Source organism: Pinus tabuliformis, chromosome 7, assembly GCF_031772625.1.
Source record: "Pinus tabuliformis cultivar Carrire ecotype Pingquan chromosome 7, CPIR1, whole genome shotgun sequence".
Taxonomy (NCBI): Eukaryota; Viridiplantae; Streptophyta; class Pinopsida; order Pinales; family Pinaceae; genus Pinus; species Pinus tabuliformis.
This window is the reverse complement of record NC_142293.1, coordinates 838,542,497-838,558,003: the sequence shown is the minus strand read 5'-3', so window position 1 is coordinate 838,558,003 and position 15,507 is coordinate 838,542,497.

Genomic DNA, 15,507 nt, shown 5'->3' with positions numbered 1-15,507 from the left:
ACTTGAGAACATTTAGAATAATCATTATGAATACCTCCATAGTTAAGAGTGACTGTTGACTTTTATAACTATGGCCAATGTTCATAATGTATATTTTATCCCTTGATATATTTATATTGATTAATGTAAAGCATGTTCTTCATGCGAGTGTCAAAAGAAAAATTGTTTTTGAGTCATGTCCTAATAGACTTTAAAAAGAGAAAAAAAAATTATTTTTTGGCTCCAAAATTAGTTAAGTTCAGGCAAAAGAGACACCCATTTGAACCAACAAATAACTATACATAGAAAGTTTTACCTCATCCTCAAGGAAAGAATTTGATCTCTCTCAATAAGGAATATTTTGGGCATCCAAGGGAAGGACAAGAAGGACACAGAGGATGAAAAGAAGGACACATTCATTTCTTTCACCTCTATCTAGCTCACATCTGTGAAGGATATTTTTCTCTCTCCCCCTCTAGCTCACTTAGGCTTAAGGGGTTGTCAGTTGTAGGGAATTTTTTTTTTGGTAGTTGTAGGACCCAAACTATGGGTTTCTAGGTAGTTACTGGGAGGTCGAATTTCGACCTAGGGCAGAACAAGAAGGCCGAGTTACTGGGACAAATTGGAGGCTTTACTTGGAGGTTGTTGATAAGGTTTTTCCATATATTGGTTAAAGGTAAAGTTTGAGCTAGTTGTTGACTAGAAGTCTAGGAGAGTCTCTTGTTGAAAAGAATAATTTCTCTATTTAAAATGTTTTTGGTTTTTTTCCCAAGTGGCTTTTCCCACGGTAAATCTTGTGTTCTCTTTGTGCATTGTGATCTATATTGTCTTACTATTTTTATATGGTTGAATTTCTAAAGTATAATTGCTTAGTAATATACTGAAAAATTTATAAGAATATCAACTTCATTAAAAGTAATTATCAATTTTTAGAAATATTGTGCTTGTATCTATTGTACTTGAAAAATCAACACTAGCTTCTCCCTTTTTTTTCATTTTCTTTCAACTGTCTTCTCACCATTTATTTTATCCTTTTTGCCATCTTCTAGTTGAGTCTTTAGGAAGATAACTATTCTTTCTATTTCATCAAGTTCATGATCCTTCTTTTCATATTCTGAAATGACTCCTACTTTTTATTCTTTCCCTTGAGCCTGGCTATTTCTTCTAAGGCACTAATGAGTTCTGTTTCAAGATTCATTTTCCCGTTAATGTTTTATTCCGCTTAATATAATTGTTCTTTCTGATTGTTTTCATTTTCTTTATCAGTAAAATTTGTATCCATGATTATGATTATGAATTATTCTTTGTCAATATCAAAAACATATTCATCACATTCTTCAGACAAGCTACGATTCTATCTAGAGTAAAAACTCTTCTTCTTAGAATATTTTCCCTTTTTGTGTTTATAAGGTTTGCTTTTATTGTTATGATTTTCTTCATCATAAACATCTTCATTTTTTGCATGTGGACATTTAGTAGGAAAATTTCCTACTCTAACACAATTAAAACATTTGAAGGGTAACTTTGTATTTTCGATATCCTCTTTTATCTTTCTCACAAATTTTTCTTCTTCTATATTTGATTTATGACTAGAATAATCACAAGATTTATGACCTTTTATCTTCTTTAATTCTTTGAAAGCTGCTTCCTTCTATGCCAGATTTTCCTTTTCTGATCTAGGTGGCCACCAGCCTATTCCACCTGGACCTCTAGATGGTTTCATCAGTTTCCTTGATTATAGCATAATTTACTATTTTTAGCAGTTTTTTAGGTCCTGAACTTTCGAAGCTGTTTTGGCCCCCTAAATGATGTTTTTTTTGAGGTCTGTAATGGCTCATAATTATAAGTAGGGCATATTGCAAATATTGTAGTACTCAAAGAGACCTTTCTAGCAAGGTATGATACGTGCCAAACAAATATCAGATGATCAAGTTACAACCCTAGGAAGTTGGCTATCCAACTAACCCCAACGAGGCCCACAAATTCTTGGTGTTCCATCTCCTAGGGTTAGGGTTTTGGTTGTTTAGGGTTTTCCTTTGCTGTTCAATAATAAAAAGGCCCTTGAGCCTCATTGTAACATAGTTTAGAGGCATGTAGCTACCACATCTCTTCTCAGAGATAAGCTACCATTTCCTGAGTTAGTTTATTTCTATTCTATATGTAAGAATCTTTTAGTTTTTTGATATTAATGAAATGAAGATTTATTTTTGCTGAATCTCTGTGTTTATGTTTATATCTGTATTTTGTTTCATTCTTGCATAAGTCTGGATCAGTGGTATCGGAGCAATATGATCTTTCTTTGTCTTTCTGTGCATGTCCCCAACAAGGTCAGGGAGTTAGGGATTGAACTAGTTGAAACTTTCCAAGACTAGCCTTACCGACCTCGATGACGACCCATGGCAGAAGAAAAGAAAGACGAGGGAGTAGGAGATCCTTTCAAAATATTGCTTGAAGAATCCCTCGAGTGACAAAGGAACGTGATGATGGACAACTTTTCCTAGATCTTTCGCCGGATGCCCACAAACGATACATCTTCATTCGACAGCCACTATGGAGGCACCACTCCATTTAAGGTACAAGTCAGCTTTGACATTCCCATATTTGAAGGCCAGATAGATGCAAATGCCGCAGATAAATGGTTAAATTTTTTGGAATGATATTTTTTAGTGCATGATTTTTCCAATAGGAAATTATTACTTTTTCACTCCTCAAAGCCAACCCCCACGTCAAGGACTGGTGGGAAACCTACTGTGAGAAGAGGGATGAGAGGGGACCCTCATTGTTTTCAGCCACACCCACTTGGAATTATTTCCTAGACACCATCAATGAACAATATTACCCTGTCGGGATCTATGATGACAATTACATACAATGGACTATGTTGCGACAACAAAGGGATCGAGATGTGCATGAGCTGATGAATCTTTTCCATACATTATGCAAAAAGTTGGGTATCAAATATTCTGAGAAACATCTGGCGCTCAAGTACTGTAGTTGTTTGCACAAATACATTTAGGAGGAAATGGAGTTCTTGGACATCTCCTTGCTTGGTGCAACATACTGATATTCCGCCAAGATGAGCAAAACTTCAAGCGAAAGAAGCAAGAAATTGGATCTACAAACCCGAAGCAGAGAAAAGGCACCCCCAAGCCACAAAGCAAAGGGAAGATCTAGGTCGCGACCCCCCAGGACAACTCCTTAAATTTTCAAGCCAAGAATAACAGGAAGGCGAAGAAGGATACTGAAAAGTGGTGTGAGTTCCATAAAACTCCCACTCACAACATGAATGAATGTATCACAAAGCAGACACTGATGCCCAAGCTAAAAGAGTCAAATATGGATGCATGCTCTGATTATGAGTTGAAACTCGACAAGGGAACCAACAAGGGAAATCATATGATTGATGCATAACCCACTATAACGATAGCCACCACCAAGCTCCAAAAGGCGGAACCTGAGGATCCAAAGGAGGGGGAGCACCTTTTCCACTCAAAAATGTGGGTAAAGGGGTCGACGATGCAATTCATCATTGACAGTGGGAGTTAGAAGAACTTGATCTCAACCGAGGTCGTTAAGATATTGAAGCTGCCAAAAACGCCACACCCACATATGTACACCATCGGATGGCTCAACCAAGGGCGAGATCTCCATGTCAGCCAGCAATGCCACATGCCTTATAGCATCAAGCCCTTTGCAGATGAGGTATTGTGTGATGTTTCCCCTATGGAAGTCTGTGATGTTTTATTAGGTTATACTTACCTATGGAAGCATCATGCTGTATGTGAATCTAGGCCTCGTTCTGTTATTATTACTTTGGATAAGAAATTGTACAAGATACCCGAGGTAGCACCATCTACCGCCTTTTCTTTAATCTATGCTAAACAATGCAGTGAGATCATTTCCTAGATTGGGAATTTTGTCTTCCTTATGATTCATCCTCAGAGAAAGTGCAAGATTTTGGCCACATCCACAACGTCTAGACAGGTATCCTTCGCACAGAAGCAACAAATGGACAAGATTGTGTAGGAATACATGGACATCTTCAACTCACCTACAGGGGTTCCTCTACACTTTTAGGTCAAGCACTCCATCGATCTAACCTCGGGTGCAACACTACCTAATGGAATGATCGAATGACACTCTGTTCTAGAGAACGATGAGATCAAGGGTCAAATTTAGGAGTTATTGCATAAAGGGCATATCAGGCCAAGTTCATCACCTTGAAGAAGCCTAATCGTGTTGGTACAAAAGAAGGATGGAACCTAGAGGCTCTGTATTGACTATTGGGCACTGAATAAGATCACTGTCTAGAATAGTTATCCAATCCCATAGAATGATGGCCTTCTGAACCAACTCAAAGGGGCTAATTATCTCAGCAAGATTGACTTGAACTCTAGTTATCACCAGGTACCAATTGAACCCTACGATGTATGGAAGACTTCCTTCAAATCCAAGGAGATCCTTTTTGAATGGCTGGACATGCCTTCCGGGTTGATGAATGTCCCCACAAACTTCATGAGGCTAATGGAAAAAATATTTCAGCCCTTCACCAACTCGTTCATGGTAGTGTATTTGAACGACATCCTGATCTTCAACGAGAGTTGGGAAGAGAACCTACACCATATTCGATAGGTCCCCTAAACCCTGTGACAACACAAATTGTGTGCTAATTTGGAGAAATGCACTTTTGGTATGACCCAAGTTCAATATTTTTGGTACATTATTGATGAGCGGGGTGTGCATGTGGATTTAGCTAAGATATAAGTTATTCGAGATTGGCTAGACCCAACCACTCTAATAAAGCTCCACAACTTTCCGGGTCTTGCTAATTTCTATCGTAGGTTAGTGTTGGGATTCTCTCATATCACTTGGCCTTTGAGTCAAGTCACCAAGGGTAGAGAAAAAGCAAAGTTATTTTGGTCCAAATCTTAACAGAAGGCGTTTTCAGATTTGAAATATCGCCTTTGCTTTTCCCCAATGCTCACATAACCAGACCTACAACAACCATTTGAAATTGAGATAGATGACTCCGAATATGCTATTGGTGTAGTTCTTACCCAACAAGGGAATCCAATGTCATATCACTGTGAGAAACTTTTAGATACAGTATGAAAGTATCCCACCTATTACAAAGAAATTTATTCCATTGTGCAGACTTGTCGACAATTGAAGCATTGCATTTTGGGGAAGGAAACGATCATCCACATAGACCACTGACCCCTATAGTTTATATAGACACAAGGAAAGTTTCATAACGATAGCCATCATAAATGGTATACATATCCGCAACAGTTCCATTTGAACTTTAAGTACAAGAAGGGAAGCACCAATAATGTTCCCGACTACCTCAACTGACCACCAATTATGGCGCTGACCACTGTGCTCAACTCTTATGGAAACGAGACTTTAAGATGACCACATATTTACAAGAGTGATCCAAAATTCAACACCACATCCCAGATGCTCCTGGAAGGAAAGAAAGTTCTAGAATTTCACCTCCAGGACGTATTGTTATGCCACTTGGGACACTACTATGTTCCTTCAAGCGAGCGTGCCAAGAATATTTGGGAGGCACACTATAGTCGAGTTGCTGGCCATTTTGGGGTAGAAAAAATAGTGGCGGTGCTATAGAAGTATTTTATTAGCCGAACCTTCAACATGATATTGGGAATTACATCATATCCTACACTTCCTGTACCATTTCCAAACCTACAATCAATAAGCAAGGCCTCTATACTCCCCTGCCTACTCCTAGCCAACCCTCGGAATCCATCTCCATGGATTACATGTCAGGACTTCCCTCTACCAAGCATGGAAACAACTGTGTTCATGACTGTCGACAAATTCTCTAAGATGGCCATTCCGGTAGCTTGCAAGAAGAGTATCACAACAGAAGCCATTGCCAAAATATTATTTGAATGAGTGTGGGTACACTTTTGGATCGCACAATCCATTATCTTATATTGGGACAAGAGGTTCCTAAGTGCATGCTTGTCAAGCCTCAGGTCGTTGTTGGATACCATGCTCACTAAGTCCACAACCTTCCACCCCCAAACTTGTTAAAAATATGTAGCTGCGGTCAAATTCCACTTTGGACAACTCACTTGATGGAGATAATAATTTCATTGAATTCTTCTTTTTGAGAAGACCAAAATCAACCTAAATTTCAATCGAATTGGATAAGAGAAAGTGTACTTATGAAGAATATCCCATGTGTGAATATTTGATAAGGTCGACCCTAAAGAAAAGTGGACCACCTTGGAAGGATATAAATACAAGTTCCCTCTACCTCATTTAGACATAATGATGAAACACTCTTCTATCTTGTTTTTGGCTCACACAGGTTTGAGGCTTGTCCGTGGAGGATAAGGTTCACTCTGAGATGAAATTGTAGGGTACGAAGCTCGCATTTCAGATCTAGGGTTTTGGGCCACAGTTGCAGGAACAACACAAAAGGATCCTTACTACAATCATTCTCTCAAAGGCTCATGCGTGTGATGGAGCCTTCTAGTCACACAAACAACTCACTATGCATGCGATTGGGAGTTAGGGTTTCCGCAGTCCAAATCTGATCCCAGTCGCCCGCTTTCCAGGAATAAGGGAGCGATTGGGAAACCATAGTCGCTCACATATCTCCTCCTTTTTGCTACCAAGAACTAAAAGATGAAATCTTAGTCTTCCGAAGATTTCACTCAGCGACCACAATGTTTAGAATTTGACAACAGACAATGATCGTTTACTACAGTCTTTAGAATCATAGTTTTGAGTATAAATATTGTTGGATTCATTTCATGTATGTTGTAGTTGTTTTGTTGGTTAGTTGCATATAAGGATATATGGATCATTATACTCTCTTTTGCTGAATCATTTGATGACAATCTACTAAGAAGAATATTTTGAAAGGGTTTTCCCCATAGTGGGTTTTTCCATGGTCTCTGACCAATCCTGGTGTCTATATGTGTTAATGCTTTTCTTCTATTGTTCCTTTATGTTCCGTTGCATTAATGATGATGATATTGTTCTTTCTATATAGTTGCATATGCTGCTGAATAATGATGTAAATCTGAATAATGTTATGATGTTATGGGGTGAATGTAATGTGTTAATGAAGAAATGCAATTATCAAAGCAAACAACAATGTAGCCCTAGGAAAAATTAACATGGTTTTAGAGCCGGTTGAATAAAAGTCATGAAGATCACCCTCACTGAGACACCTTTGATGGAAGCAATAGAAGACAGAGGAGACTTAAAAGAATTCTAGGGTTTTAAGAAAACCTTAGGCAATTTGTGTATTAATGTTTGATGGATATTATGAAGTTAGGGTTTGAGAGAAACCCTAGTTTATGGAAAAGATAAGAGATATGAAGCCAACATGGTCAATGTGAAAATTCTCATGCACTTGTGACATATTTGATGAAGCCCTAGATGGTATAGTCTCTAGTAGGCCTAGTTGTTGATAAAATTGATTGAAGGCAACATTGTTATGTAGACAATAGACATTGATGGCTCTTGAAGGTTGGTTCAAGAGGGAGAGGATCACCTCTCATTGAAGATAAGTATTTCTTGACTTATGATGCTCCTTTATGTCTTTACTTTTGTTGAGACTTATAGATCTGATTATTGTTTTGATCATTACTTATACTTCTTGCATGTATATTTGAGTATTTGGATGCTCCTAAATTCTTGATGAGATATGATAAGTGGATGCTTCTTGAGGATCATGGCTAGTGCAAGAAGAGAAGATTTATTATTGGTAAAGATGCACCTGATGAAAAGATGGCTAAGTGCTACAAGTTGCCTATTTCAAATGAGAAGGTGCACATGTATTTGAATACTAAAAGGTATGCATGGTATAGTGTTTGAATATTATGTTTAAACTGTAATATTGGATGGAAAGGTAAAGCCCTAAGGTATGATGATAATTTATCCTTCTCAAATGGTTCATGCATGCATATGAAAGTGATATGAATTCATGGTTCTTATGATGAAAGGGTGCATTTGGTATTGAACAAGTATCTTACTTCTTGTTCATGATAAAATTCATGATTCTATGAGGCTACTTAATATTTATCTTTTATATAGTAGTATACTTAATGTTTGGCTAACATCTATCATTTTGGATATCTTGATCTCTTAAAGAAGGTTAGCACCTTCATTCTAGTAGATGGTAACTGGACACTACTTGTTTGTGAAAAGCATGCCAACCATGATAATAGAAACATAACAATGAGTTTGATATTCATGATCTCTTATTGACCATGGTTATGTTTTGATGTGCTTAGTGATTATGGAATATGGTAAAATTGAATGCCCTATCTTAATGGATTGAGTTATGTGACAAAGAAGTAATGCTTGTGATCATGATTCTTGAAGTCTACTCCTATTAGCTCTTTGAATCCAACCACTGATGACCGATTGATGTCATGATGAAGTAACTGATGATAAATTAATATAACCATGATGAATATGTGATATCGTCTAACTTTATGATCTAATAGATCTGCTGATGCATGATAGCATTATAGACAAGTTGATGGCATGAATTAAGATTACTGAAGTGGACTCCCATTCAGAGGGAGAACCTCTCCATAATATCCCTTCTCCTATTTTTATTTTCGTTGTATACTATTTACCGTTGAAGTATGATATAAGGGCATGAATAAACAAATATCTGACAGTATTGATATGTAGCAAAGTTCTGATATAAGGTGAGAGAGTTTTCTCTTACTCTAAGCCTCAATCACACAAAAGAAATCCTACAGGTGTGAATATAGCCTCTTGGTCACACGGAAGCAAGCTCAAGGGCGTGATCAAGGCATTGAGATAGTTCTAGGTAGATCCGACCACATTTTCTCACTTATTGTGCTTCAGAGAGTGACAGGGAAACCACAGTCGCTTGCATAACATCTTGAAGGGTGCAACTGTGATATCCCAACTACTTAGAGGAAGGCCTATGGGTGCGACTATTCTTGCAGGACACAAAAATTAAGTTTTGTGCATGAAATCAAATGTCCACCTAAAATATGTCATTGCTATAGTAATGAAGCAGACAACAGAAAGATCTATGAACAAGAAAGTTTAAATGTGTTTGCAGATGACCAGGACATGCATATAGATGTGTCATTGTGCTTGAAGTTTGTGCTATAAGAGTTTGACATGATTTGGCTGATTGATATAGATGAACAATGTTTGGAGTTTTAACATAATGCTTGATAATGACTTAAGAACTTTGACTTGATATGTTCTAGACTATAGATCTCACTATGATAGCAAAATTGAGATTTGACCTAATGACTAATGATTTGACTTGACGAATGATGATTTGCATCGATAACAATGATATATGGGAACAGTGACCTTCAGTGGCTAATGTTGGTGTTTGATAATGGTTTTGTATTGACCTCATTGATTGGTTAAAGTATTTACAAATGTGTTTCAGTATGAAGTAACGTCATGATAAATGGATGGAACCCACATGACTTATTCTTGGTGTATGCATTTGCATCTAGTGACTTATATTATGACCATGAGGATGAATTGATGAAGTTTGGTTTGATATTTATTCACAAATGACAACTTGTTGGCATGACAGAAGATGAATTCATGGCTTGATGAGAGCTCTACTTGTCACTTGGTATAAAGAATCTGATATTGTGATATTGTGATGATTTTTGTATTGGTTATGATTTGGAATCTAAACTTTGATGAGATGACTTATTTGATTTTATTGTACACTATTGATTTATGCGAGGCTAAGCATATTGGTTTGGAAAAGTGTTATGTTTGCAGAGATCTTTGAATGAAGCTAGCTTCTCGATCGAGATATGTCTACATTGACAGTTATTTGGTGAAGCCAAGAAGATGTGTTGATCCAAACCTCTACTTTAGAAATGATTCAAGGTATGAGTTTGATTTTGAATTTGGTTTTATATCTTGATGGTTTACTATTGGCAAGTAATGAGCCTTTGATGATCTAAGTAATAGGGAGATGGATTATGAAGCTTGAAATGATGAATCATGGAATGATGAATCGATTTCTGAAGTTGGGAAAATATAATCTATATTGTGAAGCTAGTGAAGAAGTATTGGAAAGTGGAAATGAAAATCCTTGGACACTTCAATTGAATTTCAAGATGTTGTGAAGAAATATTGTTGAACTCATCTTGAAAACCAACAATTAATTAAAGCATTGATGTTCCATTTTGAGCACATGTTCGTATATATAAATATATATATGATGTGCATAGAACCTGAATGAGTTAATGATTGATCTGATTCACTCACATAGAGTTTCCACCAAGCATCCTTCGAGATATTTGAATGGGATGATCAATTTTCAATCTGATATATTCTTCCTATGATATGTGACTGCATGGATATATTGTTGATGTTTGGGATTATTATTGATGAGCGCATTTGGGTGCTACCTTGGTATGAGATTTTCCATGATATGAGAGGTCTGTAGGTTTAATCACGACCGAGGTTGAGTATGATGTTGCTAGCATGTCTAGCTACGAGGCGGGATGAAGAGGACCCTTAAAGAGTTATATGGGCAAGATTTGTACATGACATGGATACACTATGATGAAAAAAGGTGGGAATTGACTAGCAGAGAATCCCATATATAGCTGGGACTGAGTTACCTTTATTTATTGAGATAGTGTTGCTGTATGAGACACACTTAGGCTTGTGGTTGGCACCTCCTTGAAAGGGAGGAGGAATATGGTATCATTTTGTGATTTATATGATTATTTATGTTATAATATGATATTTTATTTGATGACCTGCATGAACAAGAGACAAATTCTATTTATACATGATGATCAAGCTATACCAGATATGAGTATGATGAGAGAAGCATTGATTGAGAACACTGAGCCAACTCTTCCTCCTTGTTTGAGCTCCCAGGGAGTGGAATTGAGATAGAGGGTTCCTGGGGTTGAGGTAACTATGGACAATAAGGTATCACCCCTATCTGTTACCCATAGGTTTGGAGATACTTCTCCCCTATATTCAAAGGGTTGGAGATGATTCTCCCCTATCTAGTCTATGTAGAGTATACCCCAGTTGGAATCATACCCACAAGTAGGGCTTGTTGGGAATACCACTCCCAAATTTGCCAATGAGTTGAGAGTGTAAAACCCAAGTCTATTATGATGTAGGTGCTCTACCACATGAATTCTTAGAGTCATCGATGGAAAGATTGACATGCAATAGGATTGGGTTGGTATTTTCTCCCCTTTGCAGTTCCGCGTTGAGAATGAGCTCCCTGATGTGATTCCATGGTTGAGATGTGCTTTCCTATGTCATTTGATACCCTATTGCTCAATATGGGGTCATAGTAGTAGCTCCCCCATGAGATTCTGGGTTGAGATATGCTCCTCGATATGGTTCCAGGTTGATATATGATCCCTAATGATATGCTCTCCGATGATAATGTGGGTCGTAGATATGAATTCCCGTCGATATTCCCGGGTAGTAGCTCGTTGACAAATATTCTGGGTAGTAGCCTATTGACAGAGATTTCGGGTAGTAGCCCGATGGCAGAGATCCCGAGTAGTAGCCTGATGGCAGAGATCTCGAGTAGTAGCCCGATGAATAGAGGGTGGTAGATTGAGCTCCCCTCCGATGTCAAAATTCTTTTAGATTCAAGAATATTCAACATATGAGTAGGGACGATCAAGAGATAATCATGGATGATCAAGAGATGATTCGAGATGATCATTGATGATTCAGGATGATGCAATACTTGAGATGGGACATATGATGAAAAGATGAGATATTAATCGATGAACGGATATTAACAAGTGGAATTCTCTGTAGTTGAGAGGGAGTGTTAAAAATATGCAACTGTGGTCAAATTCCATTTTGGATATCTCACTTTATGGAGATAATAATTGCATTGAATACCTGTTTTCGAGAGGACAAAAATTGACCTAAAGATCACTCAAATCAGATAAGGGAAAGTGTACTTATGAATAAAATCCCACGTGCATATTTGATAAGATCGACCCTAAAGAAAAGTGGACCACCTTGAAAGGATATAAATACAAGTTCCCTCTACTTCATTTAGACCCAATGGTGAGACACTCTTCTATCTTTTTTTTGGCTCACACAAGTTTGAGGCTCGTTCGTGGAGGATTTGGCTCGCTCTTAGGTGAAATTGTAGGGTCCAGAGCTCGCATTTCAAATCTAAGGTTTTGGGCCACAGTCACAAGCACAACACAAGAGGATCTCGAATACAGTTGCTCTCTCAAAGGCTCATGCATGCGATTGGAGCCTTCTAGTTGCACATAAAACTCACTATGCATGCGACTGGGAGTTAGGGTTTCCGCAATCCAGATCTGACCCCATTTTCTCGCTTTCCAGGCTTAAGGGAGCGACCAGGCAGCCATAGTTTCTTGCATATATCCTCCTCTGTGCGACCAAGAACTAAAAGATGAAATCTTGGTATTTCAAATATTTCGCTCAATGACCACAGGGTTTGACAGTTGACAATAGACAGTGATAGTTCATTACAGTCTTCAGAATCAGAGTTTTGAGTGTAAACATTTTTGGGTTCATTTCATGGATGTTGTAGTTGTTTTATTAGTTAGTTTCATAGAAGAAGATATGGATCATTGTACTCTTTTTTTTTGAATCATTTGATGACAATCTACTAAGAAGAATAATTTGAAAGGGTTTTCCCCGGTCTCAGACCAATCCTAGTGTCTCTATGTGGGAATGCTTTTCTGCTATTGTTCCTTTATGTTCCGCTGCATTAATGACGATGATATTGTTCTTTCTATATAGTTGCATATGATGCTGAATAATGATGTAAATCTGAAAAATGTTATGATGTTATGGGGTGAATGTAATATCTTAATGAAGAAATGAAATTATCAGAGTAAAGAACAATATAGTCCTAAGAAAAATTAACAAAACCGATGGCCAAACATAGGTCGTCAACAATATGATCGTGCACATCCTACACATGTACAACTTGAAGCATCCACACACATGGGATGGAAGCTGCCCCTATGTCCAACACAACTACAACAAATATCTCCACAAATCAACTGGCCACAACCCCTTTCAGGTGGGGTTGGGATTCCAACCACTATGGCCCATTGATGTTTCCATATCACTTGTAGCCACTCAAGTAAATTTGGCTCATGTCCAGTCCGAAGCTTACAAATCTACTAGCTTCATTGAACGCATTCAACACATACGCCAACGGGTCCATGATATATTAGATAGAGAAAATGCTAAGTACAAACAATGTCATGACCAAAATTGGGTGCCACACAAGTTCCAGGTGGGTGACAAAGTTTGGTTACATTTGCAAAAGGTATGCCTCACTGGGGCGCACTGCAAGCTTCACTCACTCCGATATGTGCCTTAAGCCATCACTAAGGTTATAGTAGATAGTTATTTCAAGCTCAATATTCCATCGTTCCTTGGCTTGCACCTAGTATTCAATGCAGATTAATTGTAGCCATACTTTGCCCCATTGTTGGATAATTAGACATTGCTGAGCAACTGACACTAATAGAGCTCAATCCAAGCTATATCAAATAAGCCACAACTGATAGGATCATTCACACACAGATCAAGAAACCCCACTAGCAGTGGATCTATCTATATCGAGTTGTCAAAGCAAGCCAACTCCTTCACCAAGGAAAGTGGCTCACCAGGGACCAAATTCAATAGAAATTCGCTCACCTCATGGAGGCTGTGCATGAAATGAGGACCATTTATTCCTAAGGGGGGAGGACTGATATAGGTGGATATTTGTGGCCATCCACCTATTCCACCTGGATCTCTAGCTGGTTTCATCAGTTTCCTTTATTATAGCATAATTTACTATTTTTAGCAGTTTTTCGAGTCCTAAACTTCTGGATCTGTTTTGACCCCCTAAATGACATTTTTTGAGGTCCACAGTAGGCCTGTAGTTGTATCTTGCCAAAATATTGTAGTACTAAGAGTTACCTTTCTAAGAAGGTATAATACACACCAAAGAAGATCATATGACCAAGGTATGACCCCAAGAAGTTGGCTTTGTAACTAGCCCCAATGAGGCCCACAAAATCTTGGCATTCCATCTCCTAGGGTTAGGGTGTTGTCTTTTTAGGGTTTCCCTTTGTTGTTAAATAATAAAAAGGCCCTTTATCCTCACTGTACATAATTTAGAGGCATGTAGTTGCTGCATCTCTTTTTAGAGATAAGTTACCATCGCTCGAGCTATTATGTATGTAAGCTTCTTTCAGTTATTTGATATTAATGAAATGAAGATTTATTTCTGCTGCAACACTATGTTTATATTTATATCTGTATTCTGTTTCGTTCTTACATAAGTTTGGATAATTTTTTGTCCGCATTTCATATACAGCGAGAATCCCATGCAACTCATCCATTGTTAGTTTCTCCAGATCCTTCATTTCTTCAATGGTAGAGACCTTAACATCAAATATTAAGGGAATTTTAGTGCAACACTTGCACAACCATTGATTCATCATTATTCTCAACGATTGTGTTGAACATTTCATCCACACAAAGGAAATATGCTGCAACATTGATTTCATCTTTCATTTTCAAGCTCTCGAATTATCTTCTATGAGTTTGGAGCTTTGCCTTCTTCACCTTGTCATCACCTTCATAGATGTTTTGAAGTTTATCCCAAATTTATTTTTCTGATTCACAATGCATCACTTTGACAAATTCTAATTTTGATAGACCACATAAGATGACATTCATGACTTCTGCATTATGTTCACTAGCCTTCTTCCCGATTGTATTTGTTGGAGGATTTTTTGGGGATGTATAACCGGTCACAATTGATTTCTAAATATCAAACCCAAGGGTCATTAGATAAGTCTGCATCCTTATACTTTATAATGCATGTCTTTTTCCATTAAACAATGAGGCTTTATTTGTGGAGAAACCTTTTTTTACTGGCCTTGTGTGTTCCTAAAATTTAACTTCTAGCAGTTATGCTATTTTCAAAGGAACCTGCTCTGATACCAATGGTTGAACCTATGCTTATCCTTAGAGGGGTGGAGGTGAATCAATAGAAGATATATATATATATATATATATATAATTTTTTTAAATTTTAAATGAGCATTCATCAATCATGCATTAACTTAAAAAAATTAAATGCATGTAAACTCAAATCATAATACACAAACTTTAATGTGGAAACCCTTGAGGAAGAAAATTACAAAAACTTATCTTTATAAATGTTTATATGAACCGAATCACTATTACACATTTTGTAGGCAACACCATACTAGAGACACCAATCTCCTTAGTTGAGCACCAACTCAATAAGATATTGTCTAGGCACCAACCTATTAGAGACACCAATCTCCTTGGGTAAGCACCTGTTGGAAAATCAGAAAGGAAGAAATATTCTCTTGTTGATAATTACTTGTGGTTTCTTTGAGTTATTATTATCTTTCATATGTTATTATTTTATCGTAGTCCATCAAGAAATTACCAAAACCAAAACAAGAATATCAAGGACACCAGATGTAGGCACACAAC